At 43.5% G+C, this 21,981-nt stretch overlaps 1 protein-coding gene across 2 annotated transcripts in view; it reads right to left on the bottom strand.

Moving 5' to 3' along the window:
- Positions 1-21,981, bottom strand: part of STOX2 (storkhead box 2) — a 280,620-nt gene that overhangs the window by 237,453 nt on the left and 21,186 nt on the right. The window lies entirely within an intron of this gene.

Here is a 21,981-nt window from a genome sequence, read left to right as displayed (position 1 = left end):
TTTAGGGTCTTAGCGGTGCTTTACCAGCACATCGGGATTGCAGGTGAGGCTTCGCTCGAATAACGCCCCAGTGTGAAAGGGGCCTTTAAATCATAATGACAACAGAAACTACCCAAATGACCCTGATCAAAAGTTACATACCCTGGTGATTTTGGCCTGATAACATGCACACAAGTTGGACACAAAGTGGTTTGGATGGCTATTAAAGGTAACCATCCTTACCTGTGATCTCTTTGCTGGTAATTAGTGTGTGTGTATAAAAGGTCAGTGAGTTTCTGGACTCCTTACAGAAGTTTCTGGATTTGGAGTCATGGGGAAAGCAAATGAATTGTCAAAGAATCTGCGGGAAAAGGTAGTTGAATTGTATAAAACAGAAAAGATATCCAAGGAATTGAGAATGCCAATCAGCAGTGTTCAACCAAGAACAGGTAGACCAACAAAACATTTCAGCCACAACTGCCAGGAAAATAGTTTGGGATGCAAAGAAAAACCCACAAATAACTTCAGGTGAAATACAGCACTCTCTGATAACATGTGGTGTGGCTGTTTCAAGATGCACAATAAGGAGGCACTTGAAGAAAGGTGGGCTGCATGGTCGAGTCGCCAGAAGAAAGCCATTACTATGCAAATGCCACAAAGTATCCTGCTTACAATAAGCCAAACAACACAGACAAGCCTCAAACCTTCTGGCACAAAGTCATTTGGAGTGATGAGACCAAAATTTAGCTTTTTGGCCACAACCATAAACACTACATTTGGAGAGGAGTCAACAAGGCCTATGATGAAAGGTACACCATTCCTACTGTGAAACACGGAGGTGGATCGCTGATGTTTTGGGGATGTGTGAGCTACAAAGGCACAGGAAATTTGGTCAAAATTAATGGCAAGTTATCAAAAAATACTGGAGGAACATTTGCATTCATCAGCCAGGAAGCTGCGCATGGGACGTACTTGGACATTCCAACATGACAATGATCCAGAACACAAGGCCAAGTCGACCTGTTATTGGCTACAGCAGATTAAAGTGAAGGTTCTGGAGTGGCCATCTCAGTCTTCTGACCTCACTATCATTGAGCCACTCTGGGGAGATCTAAAACATGCAGTTCATTCAAGATAGCCCAAGAATTTACAGGAACTGGAGGCTTTTTACCAATAGGAATGGGAAGCTTTACCATCTGAGAAGATAAAGAGCCTCATCCAAATACCACAAAATAATTCAAGCTGTCATTGATGCTAAGGGAGGCAATACATGGCATTTAGAACTGGGGTATGTAAACTTTTGATCAGGGTCATTTGGGTAGTTTCTGTTGTCATTATGATTTAAAAAGAGTAAATACAGTTGATTGATAATAAATGGCTTCAGCCAAACACTAACCATGAGTGAAAGAAACGTTTTTGTGTTATCATTCATATTCTCTGAAAAATGGCCAAGAAATCATAAATTCTGTCAGGGTATGTAAACTTATGAGCACAACTGTATTTTCTGCATATCTAGGATCAGTTTGTTTAGTAAAGTCTAGGTTTGATCCCTGCTTAAAATTATTAATTTATCTGCAACTTTGCAAATGATTTCTAAAGTAAATTCTAATGCTGCGTACACACGATCGGAAATTCCGACAAGAAAACCGTGGATTTTTTTCCGACAGAATGTTGGCTCAAACTTGTGTTGCATACACACGGTCACACAAAATTCCGACCGTCAAGAATGCGGGGACGTACAAAACAACGACGAGCCGAGAAAAATTAAGTTCAATGCTTCAAAGCATGCATCAACTTGATTCCGAGCATGCATGTTTTTTTTGTGTTGGAATTGCATACAGATGATCGGAATTTCTGACAAGAACTTTTCTTGTCGGAAAAATTGAGAACCAGCTATCAAATTTTTGCTGTCAGAAATTCCGACAGAAAAAGTCAGATGGAGCCTACACACGGTCGGAATTTCTGACCAAAAGCTCACATCAAACTTTTCTTGTCGGAAATTTGGACCGTGTGTACACGGCATAAGAACATTTAGCTTCTTTATTTAAACGAATAATACATTTTCAACTTTTTCATCTGTCTCAAATGCTTAATGAAAACGGAATGTGTTTTGAGCATCAGTTATATTAAATCAGCCCATAAACTCTACTAAGCAAGTGTATGCTTAGTTTGCAGACTTTAGCAGCGCTGAAGGATTTATAGAGCAAATAGTAAACCTGGTAACAACAAAACACATAGCTCTAATGTGGGTTTGTAAAATGAGCTGAGAATACAGTCCCAGGCTGATCAGTTGACATATGTGCATTTTTCACGAGTAAATGTTTTTAGCTGTAACTAACAGCCACACTTAAAGTGTTTGACATCCAGCTTTATGCAGAGTGGGGAGAAAAAGACATGCATTGTTTGCCTCTCTACGAAGACTGGAAGGTGGGATAATCCATGACAGGGAATAAAGCCACCCCATGCTATTCTCACTCATCACTTTATAAGCTGCGCAAAGCAAGGCCATTGTGTCTGCTGGGAGTTCCAGCGTTCAAGTGATTCAGTGTAAAATCCTGAACTCCAATAACATCAGAACAATAGTTTATAGCTGCATAGATTAAGTAGCTGTTGGGTGAAGATATATTCTCAACTGCCATTATAATGTGAAGGAAGGAATTCCAGCCATTTACATGGCATGGTGTCATCATCATTACTGCATTTGAGCAAACTGGAAAAAAGTCTGGCCATTGGAAAGTAAAATTCACAAGATTTATTATGATGAGAATTGGGAGTTGTTTACTCTACAAAACAATTAGAGGATTTGAAATAAAAATGACTAAATCTGCTAATCAGCCTTGAATGTACCAATAAAGAAGCCTTTAGAGATCCATAAAAATAAAACACACACACAGACAACACACACTATATTATATACCGTATATACTCGAGTATAAGCTGACCCGAATATAAGCCGAGGCACCTAATTTTACCACAAAAAAATGGGAAAATTATTGACTCGAGTATAAGCCTAGGGTGTCCATCTGCATGCCTCACTTTGTCCATGTCCATGCCTCACTGTGTCCATGCCTCACTGTGCCTCACTTTGTCGATGTGCATACCTTTACTGGGTCCATGCCTCACTGTGTCCATGCCTCACTGTGTCCATGCCTCACTGTGCCCATGCCTCACTGTGCCCATGCCTCACTGTGTCCATGCCTCACTGTGCCCATGCCTCACTGTGCCCATGCCTCACTGTGCCCCACTTTGTCCATGTGCATACCTTTACTGTGTCCATGCCTCACTGTGCCCATGCCTCACTGTGTCCATGCCTAGACTGACGTTTAACATGGGAGTCTATGGAAGGGATGCCCGGCTTTGAAAAATAGGTGCTCCCCAGCCGTAGGTCCCTCAGACAACAGACTTTGCATACTTGTAGAGGAGAAATTGGGCTACATGTGTGCCAAGATCCGGGTCCAGGAGACCTATAACCGGCCGGTACCGGGTCCCCAAATTCACCAGAGAAATTACTGTTTAACATGGGAGTCTATGGAAGGGGAGCCCGGCTTTGAAAAAAATCGGTGCTCCCCGGCTGTAGGTCCCCTGAACAACCAGCTTTGTACACTTAAAGAGGAAGAGTGGGGATACATGTGTGCCAAGCTTGGGGTCCAGGGGACCTATGGCTGGCCGGTACCGGGTCCCCAAAGTCCGGGAGATCAGGCACAAAAAGGTGACTCGAGTATAAGTCAAGGGTGGCATTTACAGCACAAAAAAAAGGTGCTGAAAAACTCGGCATATACTCAAGTCTAAACGGTACATACATACAAATTAAGTCAACACACCCCTGTTAAAATGTCAGTGTTCTGTGATGTAAAAAAATGAGACAAAGATAAATCATTTCAGAACTTTTTCCCCCTTTAATGTGACCTATAAACTGTACAACTCAGTTGAACAACTAAAATCTTTTAGGTGGAGGGAAGTAAAAATAAAATATGGTTGCATAAGTGTGCAGGGATTGTAAAGGTTTGTCTTTTATTTTCTAAATTGGTTCCTTTAAGCTAGTGCATTGTTGGTTCACTTACCTTTTCCTTCAATTTCCCTTCTAAATATTTTTTTTTCTTTGTCTGAATTTCTCACTTCCTGTTTCTCCTCAGTAAGCTTTCCACCATCATCCGTGCGGTGGAAAGTCATTTAGAACAGCTTATTGAACACCTTACTGAGGAGGAACAGGAAGTGAGAAATTCAGACAAAAACAAAGAAAAAAAACATTTAGAAGGGAAATTGAAGGAAAAGGTAAGTGAACCAACACTGCACTAGCTTACAGTAACCTATTTGGAAAATAAAAAACGAACCGTTACAACCCCTTTAAACTATATAGCTTTGTTGAAGCACCTTTTGATTTTATTACAGCACTCAGGCTTTTTGAGTATGAGTCTATAAGCATGGCACATCTTTACTTGGCAATATTTGCCCACTCTTCTTTGCAAAAACACTCCAAATCTGTTAGAATGCGAGGGCATCTCCTGTGCCCTCTTCAGATCACCCCACATATTTTCAATCAGATTCAAGTCTAGGCTCTGGCTGGGCCATTCCAAAACGTTAATCTTCTTCTGGTGAAGCCATTCCTTTGCTGATTTGGATGTATCCTTTGGGTCGTTATCATGCTGAAAGATTAAGTGCCTCTTCATGTTCAGCTTTCTAGCAGAAGCCTGAAGGTTTTGTGCCAATATTGGACTTGAATTTGGAACAGTTAATAATTCCCTCTACCTTGACTAAGGCCCCCGTTTCAACTGAAGAAAAACAGCACCAAAAGCATGATGATGCCAACACCATGCTTCACGGTGGGTATGGTGTTCTTTTGGTGATGTTCAGGGTTCTTTTTGCGCCAACCATATCTTTTGAAGTTATGGCCAAAAAGTTCAACCTTGGTTTCATCAGGCCATAACACAACACATTTTCCCACATGCTTTTGGGAGACTTCAGATGTATTTTTGCAAAATTTAGCCGGGGTTGGATGATTTTCTTTTGTAAGAAAAGGCTTCCGTCTTGCCACTCTACCTCTCAGCCCAGCCATATGAAGAATACGGAAGATGCCAGTACTTGCCAGACATTCCTGCAGCTCCTTTAATGTTGCTGCTGTGCCATATTTTCTCCACTTGATGACTGTCTTCACTGTGTTCCCTGGTATATCCAATGCCTTGGAACATCTTTTGTACCCTTCTCCTGACTGATACCTTTGAACAATAAGATCCCTCTGATGCTTTGGAAGCTCTCTGCGGACCATGGCTTTTGCTGTAGGATGCGACTAAGAAAATGGCAGGAAAGACCTACAAGAACAGCTGAACATTTTTTTTGTGGGTTAATCAGAGGCACTTTAAATGATAGCAGGTGTGTACTGACTCCTATTTAACACGAGTTTGAATGCGATTGCTTAATTCTGAAGGTGTGCACACACATTATTTTATTTTTTTATTTTTATTTCCCCCCTCCCTAAAAGACTACAGTTTGTTTTTCATTTGCTTTGTACAGCTTATAGGTCCCATTTTACCACTTAAAGGCCAGAAGTTTTTTTTCCCCCGATAGGGCACTGCGTCTCTTTAACTGACAATTGCGCGGTCGTGCGACGCTGTACCCAAACAAAATCCATGTCCGTTTTTTTTACCACAAACAGAACTTTCCTTTGTTGTTTGATCACCTCTGCGGTCTTTATTTTTTGCACTATAAACCAAAAAAGAGCAACAATTTTGAATTTTTTTTTTATTTTTTACTTTTTGCTATGATATATATAATCAGTTTAGGCCAATATGTATTCTTCTACATATTTTTGTTAAAATGTTATCATCGTGTCTACAAAATAGGGGATAGATTTATGGCAATTTTTTTTTTTTTTTACTGGTAATGGTGGCGATCAGTGATTTTTAGTGGGACTGGGACTGCAAAATTGAGGCGGACAGAGCGGACACCTAACTGCCATTTTTGACACTTTTTTGGGAACCAGTGACATTATTACAGTGATCAGTGCTATAAATATGCACTGAAATTGTACTAATGGCACTGGCAGGGAAGGGGTTAACATCAGGGGCGATCAAGGGGTTAAATGCGTTCCCTCACTGTGTTTACTAACTGTATGGGGGACTGTGTGACTGGGAAAACACACAGATGTGCCCTCCTGCATAGCAGAAAGACAGGATCTGTATTATCTCCCCTGTCAGAACAGAGATTTGCCTTGTTTACACAGGCAGATCCCCGTTCTGTCACTGCGGGGAACAATTGCGGGTGGCTGGTGGACATAGAGTCCGCCCCACCCGCTGGCCAGTGGGCGCGTACAATGACTGCGATGACATTGCCACAGTACAACTGTGGCGGCTGGTCCATAACCTGTTAAAATAGGAAAAAAAGTCAAATTTTTACATCACGGAAACCTGACATTTTAACAGGGGTGTGTAGAGTTTTTATACCCACAGTATATACAGTATCTACAAAGTAGTGAGTGTACAGCAGTGTATTTGCTGTCCCCTCAGAATAAATCAACACACCGCCATTAATGTCTAAACCGCTAACTGAAAATGTCCAAATTGGGCCCAAAGTGTCAATATTTTGTGTGGCCTCCATTATTTTCCAGCAATGCCTTAACCCTTTTGGGCATGGAGTCCACCAGAGCTTCACAGGTTGCCATTGGAGTCCTCTTCCACTCCTCCATGATGACATCACAGAGCTGGTGGATGTTAGAGACCTTGCGCTCCTCCACCTTCCGTTTGAGGATGACCAATAGGGTTTAGGTCTGAAGACATGCTTGGCCAGTCCAGTCTTTGCCCTCAGCTTCTTCAGGAAGGCAGTGGTCATCTTGGAAGTGTGTTTGGGGTCATTATGTTGGAATACTGCCCTGCGGCCCAGTCTCTGAAGGGAGAGGATCATACTCTGCTTCAGTATGTCAGAGTACATGTTGGCATTCATGGTTGCCTCAAACTGTAGCTCCCCAGTGCCAGCAGCACTCATACAGCCCCAGACCATGACACTCCCACCACCATGCTTGACTGTAGGCAAGACACACCTGTCTTTGTACTCCTCACCTGGTTGCCGCCACACACGCTTGACACCATCTGAACCAAATAAGTTTATCTTGGTCTCATCAGACCACAGGACATGGTTCCAGTAATCTATGTCCTTAGTCTGCTTGTCTTCAGCAAACTATTTTGTGCATCATCTTTAGAAGAGGCTTCCTTCTGGGATGACAGCCATGCAGACCAATTTGATGCAGTGTGTGGCATATGGTCTGAGCACTGACAGGCTGACCCCCCATCCCTTCAACCCCTGCAGTAATGCTGGCAGCACTCACGTCCATTTTCCAAAGACAACCTTTGCATATGACACTCAACTTCTTTGATCGACCATGGTAAGGCCTGTTCTGAGTGGATACTGCCCTGTTAAACCACTGTATGGTCTTGGTTACCGTGCTGCAGCTCAGTTTCAGGATCTTGGCAATCTTCTTATAGCCTAGGCCATCTTTATGTAGAGCAACAATTCCTTTTTTTAGATCCTCAGAGAGTTCTTTGCCATGAGGTGCCATATTGAACTTGCAGTGACTAGTATGAGAGAGTGATAACACCAAATTTAACACACCTGCTCCCCATTCATACCTAAGACCTTGTAACACTAACGAGTCACATAACACCATGGAGGGAAAATGACTAATCGGGCCCAATTTGGCCATTTTTTACTTAGGGGTGTACTCACTTATGTTGCCAGCGGTTTAGACATTAATGGCTGTGTGTTGAGTTATTTTGAGGGGACCGCAAATTTACACTGTTGTTATACAAGCTTTACACTCACTACTTTACTTTGTAGTAAAGTGTAATTTATTCAGTGTTGTCACATGAAAAGATATAAAATATTTACAAAAATGAGAGGGGTGTACTCACTTTTGTAATTGTGTGTATGTGTATATATATATATATATATATATATATATATATATATATATATACACACACACATATACAGCCCTCAAAATTTCCACTCGCCTACTAGCATTTGGCGAGTGGATTTAAGCTGGGGGCGAATGATGACAGGGCTGCATGACCAATGTCCCTCCAATCTGTGCCTACACTTAGAGTCCCGATGAGATTGGCGGCCGAAGAGGAAAGGTGCATGCTCGGGAAAAGTAGTCTGGTGAGCCGCGCACAGGCAGAGCAGTACACAGGTGCTCTCCTTACAATTCTCATTAAGCCATGGGACCTAACAGTATGACCTCTCTGAGCCTGCCCCCCTCCCCCCGACCAATGTAGCTGGAGAGCAGAAAGTAATGAGTGAGGTGGAGGATTGCAAAAATTACCACTCCGGTGCAGCGCTCACTGAAAGTTGCCCTGACATGAGAGCGGCAGCCTTCTAGTTTGTGCAGTTTTCTTCTCCTTGTGCTCTATGTAAGTTTAGCCTGAGCACTGTGAGCAGACTGGTCTCAATGTGTGCTGTGCGCTGTCAGTGTGCGCTGTGCGCTGTCAGTGTGTGCTGTGCTATGGTGTCAATGGCTGTGCAGTTGTGTGGATCTCAGCGCTGGATTGTACTCCCTCCCGCTGTGCTGCAGCTCCTCTCTGCCAGCCTGAATAAAAGGGGGAAGTGGGGACATGCAAGCGTGGAGCCGCACACACAGGCTCCTGATGAGATGAATGGGAGAGAGAGAGAGAGAGAGAGAGAGAGAGAGAGAGAGAGAGAGAGAGAGAGAGAGAGAGAGAGAGAGAGAGAGAGAGAGAGAGAGAGAGAGAGAGAGAGAGAGAGAGAGAGGGAGAGAGAGAGAGAGAGAGAGAATGGATGGGAGTTGCAGAGGAGACAGCAAGAGAATGGGGAAGAGACCCAGTTTTAGTGCCCTGTCCCTCTGGTCTGCCCCCAGTGCCCTGTCCCTCTGGTCTGCCCCCAGTGCCCTGTCCCTCTGGTCTGCCCCCAGTGCCCTGTCCCTCTGGTCTGCCCCCAGTGCCCTGTCCCTCTGGTCTGCCCCCAGTGCCCTGTCCCATTTTGTCAAAGTTGTTGTTGGTAATATTTAATTTTGTAACTTGATTCTGCATAAAACATTGTCATTCCATGAGATAATCTATGAGGACGTGTTTACGGGTGCAATTAGGCGCAGGGCAGTGTATGAATTAGGTGGGGCAACTGGTGGCAAGTAACTCTTGAAGCCTGGCTAGTAGCTCAGGACTTGAAATTTTGAGCCCTGTATATATATATATATATATATATATATATATATATATATACACACACATATATACACACACACACACATACACAGATAACACAAGGATGTCTGACTTTACTTTGAATTTCCTCACTTGGTTCAAGTAGAATAGAGAATACATAGAGAAACCAGCAGGTAAGCAGAACAGCTAGGGAATCAGCATTTTTAGAGAGAGGTCAGCAGTGGCAGTCCTGTACTCTCCTTATGAAAGGTGGTAGTAATACAATACAGCCTGTGTTTAGCTAGCATACTTGTGTACTGACCCTAAACAAACACGGCGGTTATAATGTCTGCAAAGCTGTCAAGGGGTAAATGCCATTCCTTATCTCATTGTGCGCTGATTTCTTTTTGTACTTGAATATGGCCAGCCTGCCTTCCACACTACCGCAACGCAGATCTGCTTTGACTATATACACAAGCTACTTCAAGTAAATGTTTGCCATGGTATAAACTGCAGGTAAATCATTACAGTAATCATTGATAAGGGACATTTGATATTTCTTTATTTTTTAATATGAGCTCCAGAAATCCCTTTATTGAACATTTAGCAAACCTGTTGTGAGAATACACTTGGTAAACTGCTAGCATAATTTAATAGAAGGCCTCTGCAGGCAAGAACCAAGCTGTATGCCGGAGCAACCCATAGTCCTGAATCCTGAGGACATCTTTAATGTACATCTCAACGTTTCAAGTTCCAATCTGCCCCTTCCCACCTCCAGTGCCTCAATATTGGTCAGCAAGGCAACTTTGTACAGTGATGGACCAATGACGCAAAAGGTAGAAGGATGCCAATTTTCTGCAGGTCTTTAATGTGAGGAGCACCCCGAGTTTCATAAACCCTAGAAAATTACAGCACAAAGCTATAGGAAAGTGAAGTCACCTGTAGATACTTCCTAAAAGCTCAGAAAGCAGGTACTATAGCCTCATTTTTCCTGTTTCTTTCATGGTTCTTCTCATCAACCGGGCTGACCCCTTAGCTAGCCATACGCAGAATAAAAAAAAAAATAGATTTCAGATCATTCGTTCAATTTTCTAATAGTTAGGCCCCTTTCACATTGAGGAGTTTTTCAGGCGGTACAGCGCTAAAAATAGCGCTGCTATCGCGCCTGAAAAACTCCTTCACTGCAGACTCAATGTGAAAGCCCGAGGGCTTTCACACTGAGGCGATGCGCTGGCGGGAGACAAAAAAATCTCCTGTCAGCAGCATCTTTGGAGCGGTGAGAGGAGCGGCATGTATACCGCTCCTTCATCGCTCCTTCCCATTGAAAACAATGGGAAACCGCGGCAATACCGCCCGCAATGCGCCTCTATAGAAGCGCATTGCGGGCGGTATTAACTCTTTATCGGCCGCTAGCGGGGGTTAATACCGCACCGCTAGCGTCTGATACCCGCGGCAATTCCGGCGGTATAACGCCGCTATTTTTAGCGGCGTTATACCGCCACCGCAGCTCCCGCCCCAGTCTGAAAGGGGCCTAAGTGGGGTAAAATTGACGATTTGGCCATAGTGATGAAAGAAAAAAAATGATCAAAGAACCAGAATGAACATTGTTTCTCAAACAAAATGAAAATTCTAACACTGAATGCGGTTTTTGTTTCCTTTCATTTCAAAATCGAATGTTAACCACTTCAATACCGGGCTTTAATACACACCTCCATACTGGGCCTATTCTGGCACTTCTCTCCTACATGTACAAATCATCATCATTCTTTTGCTAGAAAATTACTCAGAACCCCCAAACTTTGTATATGTTTTTTAGCAGACACCCTAGGGAATAAAATGGCGGTCATTGCAACTTTTTATCTTGCACGGTATTTGTGCAATAATTTTTCATTTATTAAAAACAAAACAGTAAAGTTAACCCAATGTTTTTGTAAAATATGAAAGATGATGTTACGCCGAGTAAATAGATACCCAACATGTCATGCTTTAAAATTGCGCACACTCATGGAATGGCACCAAACTTCGTTACTTAAAAATCTCCATAGGCGACGCTTTGAAAAAATGTACAGGTTAACAGTTTCGAGTTACAGAGGAGGTCTCATGCTAGAAGTGTTGCACATGCTCTAACGCACGTGGCGACACCTCACATGTGTGGTTTGACCGACATTTACATACGTGGGCGGGACTTGCATGTGCGTTCGCTTCTGAGCGCGAGCTACCGGGGACAGGGGCGTTTTAGTTTTATTTTATTTTTTTACTTATTTATTTATTACACTTTTAATCCTATTACAAGGAATGTAAACATCCCTTGTAATAGGAATAGTGTGTGACAGGTCCTCTTTAAGGAGAGATGCGGGGTCAATAAGACCCCACATCTCTCCTTCAGGCTGGAAAGAATGAGATTGTGAAAACAATTCACAGATCTCATTCTTACTAGACGCAATTGTGGTTTGTTTACTTAGGGGTACCCGGGTGTGACGTCATCACATCGCGCCAGGGCCTCCGACGGTCATAGAAATGACTAGTGACCATCTGGTCACCAGTCATCTCTATGCTTCCAATCCGGCGCACGACGATCATCTCTCCGGGCCCCCGATGGCACAGGAGAGCCCCGGAGAAGCACCGGATGGCAGCTGGAGCGGGGGGGGGATGTCCCCTCCCGCCACCTATAAGAACGATCAAGTGGCGGAACAGCCTCTGTAATCATTCTCATGGTGCACAGGATCGCCGCCGGAACAAAATTATATCTGAATGATGCCTCTAGGTGCAGGCATCATTCAGATATCACCGCACAAAATACAGGACGTCATATGACGTCCACCCGGGATAAGAGATCCCCTTTGTGGACGTCATATGACGGTGTGCGGTATTGAAGTGGTTAAAAGCAAACTAAATTTCAAAGTACCTTCAAAACTATACATTCTTATGGGAATTTCCGACAACAAATGTTCGATGGGAGCTTGTAGTTGGAAAGTCCGACGACAACAAAAATTTGAGAACTGGTTTCCAAATTTTCTGACAACAAAACTTGTCGAAAATTCTGAGAGTGTGTACACAATTCCGACGCACAAAATTCCACGCATGCTCGGAACCAAGCAGAAGAGTCGCACTGGCTATTGAACTTAATTTTTCTCAGCTCGTCGTACGTGCTGTACGTCACCGCGTCCTTGACGTTTGCAATTTCCCACAACATTTGTGTGATCGTGTGTATGCAAGACAAGTTTGAGCCAACATTCCGTCGGAAAAAAATCCACGGTTTTGTTGTCGGAATGCCTGATCGTCTGTACGCGGCATTAACGTTTCTGATGGAATTATCGAATGTATTGATGAGATTTTGTGTATGAAAGTTAAAAATATTAAATAAACAGACTTTCTGTAGTCCTTGACATGTCTAAGTAGTACTGAACCACCTTATTTTTACAAAATACTTAAAGTGGAACAATACTCACCTAAGATCTAGCAATGCAACATCCCAAAGATCCCCGCCGGCATCTTCGGGCGGCCGACTCCCAATGGTCGGCCGGGTGGGGATGACGTCACTCCTGCGCATGCTTTAGAGCTCAGGGATATCCGCCATTGTCGAATTTGTACAGCGGAGGACAGGCAGGCAAGAGACTATAATGCAGAAGAGACAAAGCATGTCTCTCTTGCTTAAAGGATCACTAAAGAATTTTTATTTATTTTTTAAAAACAAACCTGTTATAGTTACCTCCACTGTGCAGCTCGTTTTGCACAGAGTGGCCCCGAACCTGGTCTTCTGGGGTCCCTTGGCGGCTGTCTCGGCTCCCCCGCGCAAGGACTCAACATCTTAATGCGAGCGAGCATGTTGAGTGCTTGCGGGCGCGCTCCCGTGATACAGCCAGTGGCCATAGCCGCTCACTGTATCACTCGGCCCCACCCCCCGGCGCGCTGCATCATTGGATGTGATTGACATCAGCGCAAGCCAATGGCTGTGCTGCTTTCAATCAACCAATGAATGAGTCGGGAAGACAGGCGAGAAGCCTGCTCATTCACGGCGTGGGACTTTCGAGGGGTCAGGTAAGTAATCGGGGGGGGGGGGGCGGGGGGGGGGGGCGGGGGGCCGCTAATACTCAGATGTTTTTTCACCTTAATGCATAGAATGCATTAAAGGTGAAAAATCATTTACCTTTACAACCCCTTTAAAAATTCCTACCTGTCTGTTTATTTTAAATCTCAGAACTAAAGTTCCACTTTAACAAGTTATAAGTACAGCTGTATTAAATGTAATTGTTCATACAGTATTTTCCTAAGCCACAGAAGTCCTGCAATTCTATCATGAGAATTCATAGAGATGTTAATAAAATGTAATATATTTGTAACATTCCACAAGAAGATTGATATCTATAAACACCCCCGTTAAGAATGTAGTATGACCCTAACAATGAATGGCCCCATGAATCAAAACGTTGAAATGTGCAGAGCAGACTATCAGCAGTAATTAATATAAGGTTGCTGTGTCTTGCCAAGACTCTCCCGAGGACTATTACTTCTCTGGCATGAGCCAAGCAAATTGTTCAGTTACTTGTTGGAGTTAAAATGTTTTGTTAGCCTGTAATGATGTCCTACTAGAATTGTGAAAGTCCTGAGCCTAAAGCAATTATACAGCACTGAAGACACCATGGGGGTTATTTACGAAAGGCAAATCCACAAGTACAGAGTGCACTTGGAAGTGCAGTCGCTGTAGATCCGAGGGGGACATGCAAGGAAAGTAAAAAAAAACAGCATTTCAGCTTGCACATGATTGGACGATAAAATCAGCAGAGCTTCCCCTTATTTCAGATCTACAGCGACTGCACTTCCAAGTGTACTTTCAGTGCAATTTCAAGTGCACATTACACTTGTAGTTTGCACTTGTAGTGCAAAGTGGATTTGCCTTTCGTAAATAACCCCCAAAGTCATACTTAGTAACCTGCACACAAGAAATGCTAACTTTACACAGCAGTGTTCATATGGGTTATGTTTCAACTATTTTACCCCTATGACTGATCCCGACCTGTATGTGTGTTCTGCTCTTTTACATAGATGAATACTTCTTTATGTACACAGGAACTACTGTGTGTAAAAGACAAAAATGTTAGGCCCCATTTACTTTAAATATAGACACACAAAGTACCCTAGCAACAGTTCCAACCAGCATCTAGCATTCTTGGGAATCTATCAGACATAAATGTGGAAACAGCGTTTTACAAGTGAGAAAATGTAACTTCTACATAACTAGCATAAAAAGTAATTTTTTTTTTCAACTTGTATCCTTTATTCTGTCCTCTCGCAAACCATCTGCAGAAGCTTCTGCAGTTTAAAGAAAACTGGCCACTTTAGCAGGGACCGGCCCAAGATTTGGACCATGCACGGGCAGGCTGAGTGTACAAGTTATTGATCAATCGATTAACTTGGGTAAAACAACTCTGCTGGATTTTACATGCGATTATCGCTAGAGGCTGTTCTAGCAATTATAACTGTGCTCTCCTGGTGTGTGACGGCTACCCCCACCCGCCCCCCAAAGTTGGAGAACACAATAGACACTGTCTGTCTGTGTTGATGGGGGAAACTGAGCAAATTTCTTTCCTGCAACCCGTGGTTGCAGAAAAGAAATTTGCTCCATCTATGACCAGCCTTTGGCTGGATGAACATAACATGCATTCATAACAGAACCACTTTACGCACGTCATATTGCTATATGGCGGCCAAGAAGTGCTTAAAGTGGATGTAAACCCTCTCCTCTACCCAGTGAAGTGAACAGCCTCAGATGATGCACAGAGATTAAACCAATCTCCCTACATAAGTTTTACTTGCATATCTGCTGTCTTCAGCCTCCTATATTCTTTAGAAAGTAAACATTGTGTTAGAATTTTTACTTTCTCTTTCAGCAGTGGGAAGGGAGTCTTGGCTTATACTGTGTGACAGCTGATTGCAGGAAAGGCACACACCTCCACTCCACATAGGCAGAGGAAGAAAGAAACATGCAGAGCTGTGCTGTGAATAGATAAGCTCTCTGCTAATCTATCTCTAAGCTCCCTCATCGACACAAATTTTAAGTTGCTTTTATCTCCTGTGTCAGAGAGCTTGTCAGAAGTTATCATGCTGGTAACAGAGCAGCAGAAAGACACAGGACTAATTTCATTGGATAGAGATAAGTAAACACTACAGATATATGTGCCCAGGTCAAACTGACGGGGCATCAACATTGTGGTGTAAACTGGGCAGAAGAGAAAGCAATAACATAGGGTATGATGTCTATCTCTGCATAAAAACGCATGAAAACTGATGTAAACTTGTGTCTCTGCAAGTGAAATCTGCACATTTTTTCTATCAGTTTTTCGCATGTATGGTGTGAACGAGGCCTTTATATGAACATGACAGCCTTTCTATATTTCTAGAAGTAATAGCTCTGCCTGAAAGCAGATACCACAAGATGCCTGGGAAGATCTTTCAGAGGTTACTAGAGGGTAGAATTCAGGGCTAATCCCTGCCAACTGCCATGCTCCTTGTCCAATAACTGCACTTAGGCCCCTTTCACACTGGGGCTGGGGCAGCGTAAAGCTTTGCCATCAATTTCTCTGCGCTATTCGGCTTCTAGCGGGGTGCTTTTACCCCCTGCTTGTAGCCGAGAAAGGGTTAAAACCACCGCAAAGCGCCTCTGCAGAGGCACTTTGTGCCGGTATAGCCGCAGTGCCCCATTGATTTCAATAGGCAGGAGCGGTGGAGGAGCGGTATACACACCGCTCCAAAGATGCTGCTAGCAGGACTTTTTTTGCTGTCCTGCTAGCGCACCGCTCCAGTGTGAAAGTCCTCGGGGCTTTCACACTGGAGAAACAGCAGCGGCTGTTTCAGGTCGCTTTGCAGGCGCTATTTTTAGCGTTATAGCGCCTGCAAAGTGACCCAGTGTGAAAGGGGCCTTATAGAAGAATCAGAAGTTCTCAATGCTTGTTCCAGGTGGGTGACTCAGAATACTGAATCCAGAGACAGCCAGACAGCTGGTATTCTTATAAGAAGTCCTGGGTTATATAAAAAATGAAGCAGCCATATGTCTTTCCTGTTTCGTATGGAAAGTATGAGTTCATTTCAACAAAACAGCAGCAGATAAAACTCTGCAATGAAGTCTAATAAAATCATTGCAATTTACCTGGATAGTTTATTTTTTCCCCAGAAAAAGTTACTTTACACATTTGTTTTGGCCTCATCCAGGGAAAGCCCCCTTTAGGTTTGTCCATCCACCCAATTTGAAAGCCCACTAAAATCAACAAACGACCCATACTAAATCTATTAGAGTAAATGACAATGCACACAGTACAGAACATAAAATCCCCAAATTTCCCCAGCCAAACATTTTAGTTCTATGTAAACCTATCACCACATAGGGGCTGAAGGTTACACGGCACACATGGTCTGCTTCCAGCTTGTAGATTCTGCCAGTGGAAAACTATTTATGGGATATTCCATTTCACCATTTGTTTTCCTATTAGGTTCTAGTCTTGCTCACTAATGTGTCAATATAAATTAATCACTTGTCACTAATGAATGACAGGTGGCGCTGTGCCCGTAAAATAGCAAAGGGGGTGTCCTAAATTGAGAAATCACATCACAGTGGCTTAGAGGTTAGCACTTCTGCCTTGCAGAACTTAATTTCACCATCTGTACTCTACGGCCCCGTACACACGACCGAGTTTCTCGGCAGAATTCAGCCAGAAACTCGATCGGAGTTGAATTCTGACGAGAAACCCGGCGTGTGTACACTTTCGGCCGAGGAAGCCGACGAGTTCCTCATCGAGCCAAATAGAGAACATGTTCTCTATTTCCTCATTGTTCAATGAGGAAAGTTGGCTCGCCGAGATCCTCGGCGGCTTCACACAGAACTCGACGAGCAAAACGATGAGTTTTGCCCGTTGAGTTCCTCGGACATGTGTACGGGGCCTGACTGTAAGGAGTTGACATGTGCCCAAGATGGCTGCCTCACTATCTGTCCCAACAGAAGATAAGGGAGATCCCAATGAGAAAAGCTCGACATAAACAAATACAAATTTAAGCTTGCCACACATGGATTGAAATTGCGTCGGTTCAGCCTGCGCTGGCCGAATTTCAATTCACGCATGGCCACTGCTCATCACCGATCGACTTCGGTAAAACCCCCCCGATAGTATTTTTATAGTCTTGCCTGTAGGTAAAAATGTCCAAGCGGAGTATACAACCGCTTTACGCCCTCGCTTCACACCATTAGGACTTCAGGTACTGAATCTGATTTACAGATCATATCTGAAGTAGCATCTCATGTGTTTCTATGGCAGTGTCCTAACAGATACGATTTCAAGTACTGCATTTTAAGAAGTAGTTCATGTATTACTTTTTCAATACAGCACAATTTCACAGCCATAGACTATAATGTAAATCGTGCTGCAAATGGTACCTGTGTCTATATCAGCACTACTTGAGCCCTGAAAGAAGTTAAATTTTAACCCTTTGCTAGTTAAACTTTTGTTCGTAACCTCACTGATCCTCAATGTGACATGGACAGCCCCTCTCACTGAAGTAGCACTGAAGTCCTATCAAATCGTTAGAAAGTAGTGCTAAAGTAGTGTTGAAGTCAGACTTTAAATTGTACTACTTTAAATCGTACCCGGTGTGACCGCAGGCTAAGGCCCCTTTCACACTTATACGACTTGTCCCACGATTTGTGATGGCAAAGTAGCATGACAAGTCATTTCCCATGATTTCCAATGACAATCATTCATATTGGCACGACTTCAAGTCGTTCCGACTTCAAAGTAGTCCCTGTACTTTGGTCCGATTTTGATGCCACTTACCCAGGCATTCCCTGAAATCGCGGCTGCAAATCGTGGAAAAATCTTGGTAAAATCGCGTGACTTTGAAGTCGCAGTAGTGTGAAAGGGGCCTAAATGACATGTCCAAAATTGGCCAGTCTTTGTACAATCTCAAAACATTTAATTAAATTTGTATCCTGTTGGGCAAGTCATGGCACTACATAGTTGGAAGATCTAAAGAGGAGATTGTAACTTTTGTGGATAGTTTGGGAATGTGCAATTCTAGAACGTTCAGTACCATAATGATCTGTGCTCAACTACAAACCAAAAATCATCCACCCAGAATTTGTTTTCAGGCATGGAGGCGAGCTGTAGTTACCTTCAGTTGGCTTGTACACACGTAAGGGATTTTGTCGGGAAAAGTCCCCTGTCGGAAATCCCGAGGGGAAAGCCAAGAACCTGCTCGGTTCAGTCTTTCCCCTACACACGGCCGGTTTTACCGACAGGAAAAATGCGATGGAGTTTTTGCCGGAATTCCAGGCCATGTGTATGCTCTATCGCAGTTTTTCCCATAGGAAAACTGCCAAAAGCCACCGGGCAAAAGTCCGCCGGCGGGAAAAAAGCGGGAAAAAAGAGAACTGGTTTTCTTTTTTTGTCCGGTGGTTTTTGGGCAGTTTTCCCATCGGAAAAACTGCGAGGAGCATACACACGGCCAGGATTCCCGGCCAAAAGCTCTCCTCACAGTTTTCTGATCGTGTGTACGAGGCTTATGATGTGAGTACTCTGAAGATATCTGGACAATTGTCCAAAACCTGCTAGGCACCAGCAAGACCCATAATGACCCTGGGGATTATATGTGTGCTTCCTTTTAATAACCTAAGCTAGCTGGGTGCCGGTTATTTCACTGGGTTGAACGTTTTTTCATTTTGTCTTTCCTGTTGCTTCAAGTTGTGGCTTTCACGTGAAAGGATGGTGAATCCCTGCAGAACAATGGTCTGAGACAAAGTACGTGGTGGATGTTTATGCAGTCTACGTTTTGTGATGGTAAATCCAATTACACTCGGTGAATTGACAGATCATTTGCTCCAGACAAAGACCAAAGCCCAACCTGCAGGTTTTTCACACACTAACTAGGAGTTTCTTAAAAAGGAGACTCAGGCTGGTCATACATGGTACAAATATCTTTCTTTCCTGCAACTGCGGGTAGAAGAAAAGAATTCACACAATTTCCCCATTAACACAGACAGTGCTGACAGGGGAATCAGCAACTGTCTTCTCCCAGGGGTGGAAGCTGTTATTGTTGCTAGTGGTTATTAGGGGTGCAACGGATCGAAAAACTCACGGATCGGATCGATCCTCGGATCAGGAGTCACAGATCGGATCATTTTTCGGATCAGCAAAAAAAAAAAAGACTAATCTTGTTACACCCAACAGAGTTTTAGATTCAGTTATTTTCAACACGAAATGTAGCTTATGTGCTTAAATACAGTATATGTAAATCTGACAGACTGTTTACATGTTAAATTTTAAAAAGCGCAGCAAACCTTACATGTTTGAAAATCAGAGGTGTTCTGTCACATTAGCAAACATGTAAGGTTTGCTGCGGCTTTTAAAATTTAACATGTAAACAGTATATACGTATGTGAGATTTTATATAAATATACACAGTTTTTTTATTTTCTTGCAAATTTGTAAACTTAATTTTTTTTTTTTTTTTAATTGCCCAAAACCTTTTATGGCTTCATTTCAAGCTCTATAACTGCTGGTACCCTCCTGGGCTACATCACTGACCTGTGCCATCCTTCCTATCCACCTGGTCTGTTTGCAGGAGAAGTTTAATCAGTGTGCAGGCAGATTGCATGGAGTGTGCATCACAGTGTATTTTACAGTGGAAGCCAAGGCACCAGAATGAAGACACATGTCAGCACAGATGATTCCCAGAGCGCCGCCAAGTAAGCCAGCCAATCCGGGCAGCTCATCACGCGGGCCAATCAGGTGCAGAGACTGGACATCCCATCCAACCAATCACAGCCGATCTGTGATTGGTTGGGGTGGAGCAAGATGGCCGCCGCTCCGGAGCTAGGCCGAAGCCGGGGACTTTCCTACGGCCGAGGCTCCGGAGCGCTCCGCGGATCGCCTGGTTGATGACCCCCGGTGTAGAGGAAAGAAGGGGAATGCTCAGATCATGTAATAATGTTTGATAACATTTATTTAATAAAACTAGCATTTATGTGAGTGTTTTAATAGCTAGATTTTTTGAAAATTTAAATGTCGTGCAAAAGTTCATTTATTTCACTAATGCAACTTAAAAGGTGAAACTAATATACGAGAGACTCATTACATGCAAAGCAAGATAGTTCAAGCCATGATTTGTCATAATTGTGAGGATTATGGCTTACAGCTCATGAAAACCCCAAATCCACAATCTCAGAAAATTTGAATATGGTGAAAAGGTGCAATATTCTAGGTTCAAAGTGTCCCACTCTAATCAGCTTATCAAGCCACAACACCTGCAAAGGGTTCCTGAGCCTTTAAATGGTCTCTCAATCTGGTTCAGTAGGAATCACAATCATGGGAAAGACTGCTGACCTGACAGTTGTGCAGAAAACCATCATTGACACCCTCCATAAGGAGGGAAAGCTTTAAAAAGGTAATTGCAAAAGAAGTTGGATGTTCCCAAAGTGCTGTATCAAAGCACATTAATAGAAAGTTATGTGGAAGGGAAAAGTGTGGAAGAACAAAGGTGCACAGGCAGCAGGAATGACCGCAGCCTGGAGAGGATTGTCAGGAAAAGGCCATTCAAAAGTGTTGGGGACTTTCACAAGGAGTGGACTGAGGCTGGAGTCAGTGCATCAAGACCTGGACATGGGCTTCAAATGTTGTATTTCTCTTGTCAAGCTACTCCTGAACAACAAACAATGTCGGAAGTGTCTTACCTGGGCTTAAGAAAAACAGATCTGGTCTTTTGCTCAGTGGTCCAAAGTCCTCTTTTCTGATAAGAGCAAATTTTGTATCTTATTTGGAAACCACTGCAAGATGCTTGAAGCCCAGTGTGAAGTTTCCATAGTCTGTGTTGATTTGGGGAGCCATGTCATCTGCTGGTGTTGGTCTAATGTGCTTCATTAAAGCGGGGGTTCACCCTGTTAAAAAAAAAAAAAATGTTTTTTTTTATTATTCCATTACTTTCGGCATCGTAGCGCGAGCTACGGTATGCCGGTCCTAAATTTTTAATCCCCGTACTCACTGTGCTATCGTTGATTGAAGAATCCGGGGAATGGGCGTTCCTATGGTGAGAGAAGGTGATTGACGGCCGGCCCTGGCACGTCACGCTTCTCCGGAAATAGCCGAAATAGGCTTGGCTATTCACGGCGCCTGCGCATAGCCTGTGCGCAGGCGCTGTGAATAGCCGAGACCTACTCCGGCTGTCTTCGGGGAGCGTGACGTGCCAGAGCCGGCCGTCAATCATCCTCCCTCTCCGTAGGCACGCCCATTCCCCGCGGGAGTCGGATTCTTCAATCAACAATAGCACAGTGAGTACGGGGATTAAAAATTTAGGACCGGCATACCGTAGCTCGCGCTACGATGCCGAAAGTAATGGAATAATGAGGTGAAGGAGGGTGAACTACCGCTTTAAGTCTGGGGTCAACGCAGCCGTCTACCAGGAGATTTTGGAGGACTTCATGCTTCCTTCCACAGACGAGCTCTATGGGGATGCTGACTTAATTTTCCAGCAGAACTTGGCACCTGCCCACACTGCCAAAAGCACCAAAACCTGGTTCAATGACCGTGGGATTACTGTGCTTGATTGGCCAGCAATTTCGGCATATCACTAATTTCTACAGATACACCCAGTATATAAGTGAGTGCTTCTATTCAGAACTAGAACTAACAAAAGCAAAAGATGAAATCTGTCAGAGCCCAATGCTGGCCATACACTGTTCGAAAAATCATCCGAAATGCAGTCATTTAGACAGTTCATATGTTTTTTGGCCAGATAATGGGCACAAATCTGTAATCGCTTGGGGCGTTTTTGAGCCGAAAAAATAAAGTCAGTCAGCATCGCTTCTGCTCTACTTCTC

Source organism: Rana temporaria, chromosome 1 (genome assembly GCF_905171775.1).
Source record: "Rana temporaria chromosome 1, aRanTem1.1, whole genome shotgun sequence".
Lineage (NCBI taxonomy): Eukaryota > Metazoa > Chordata > Amphibia > Anura > Ranidae > Rana > Rana temporaria.
Note: the sequence above shows the minus strand (reverse complement) of the source record. Positions and strands in the feature narration are given on the sequence as shown.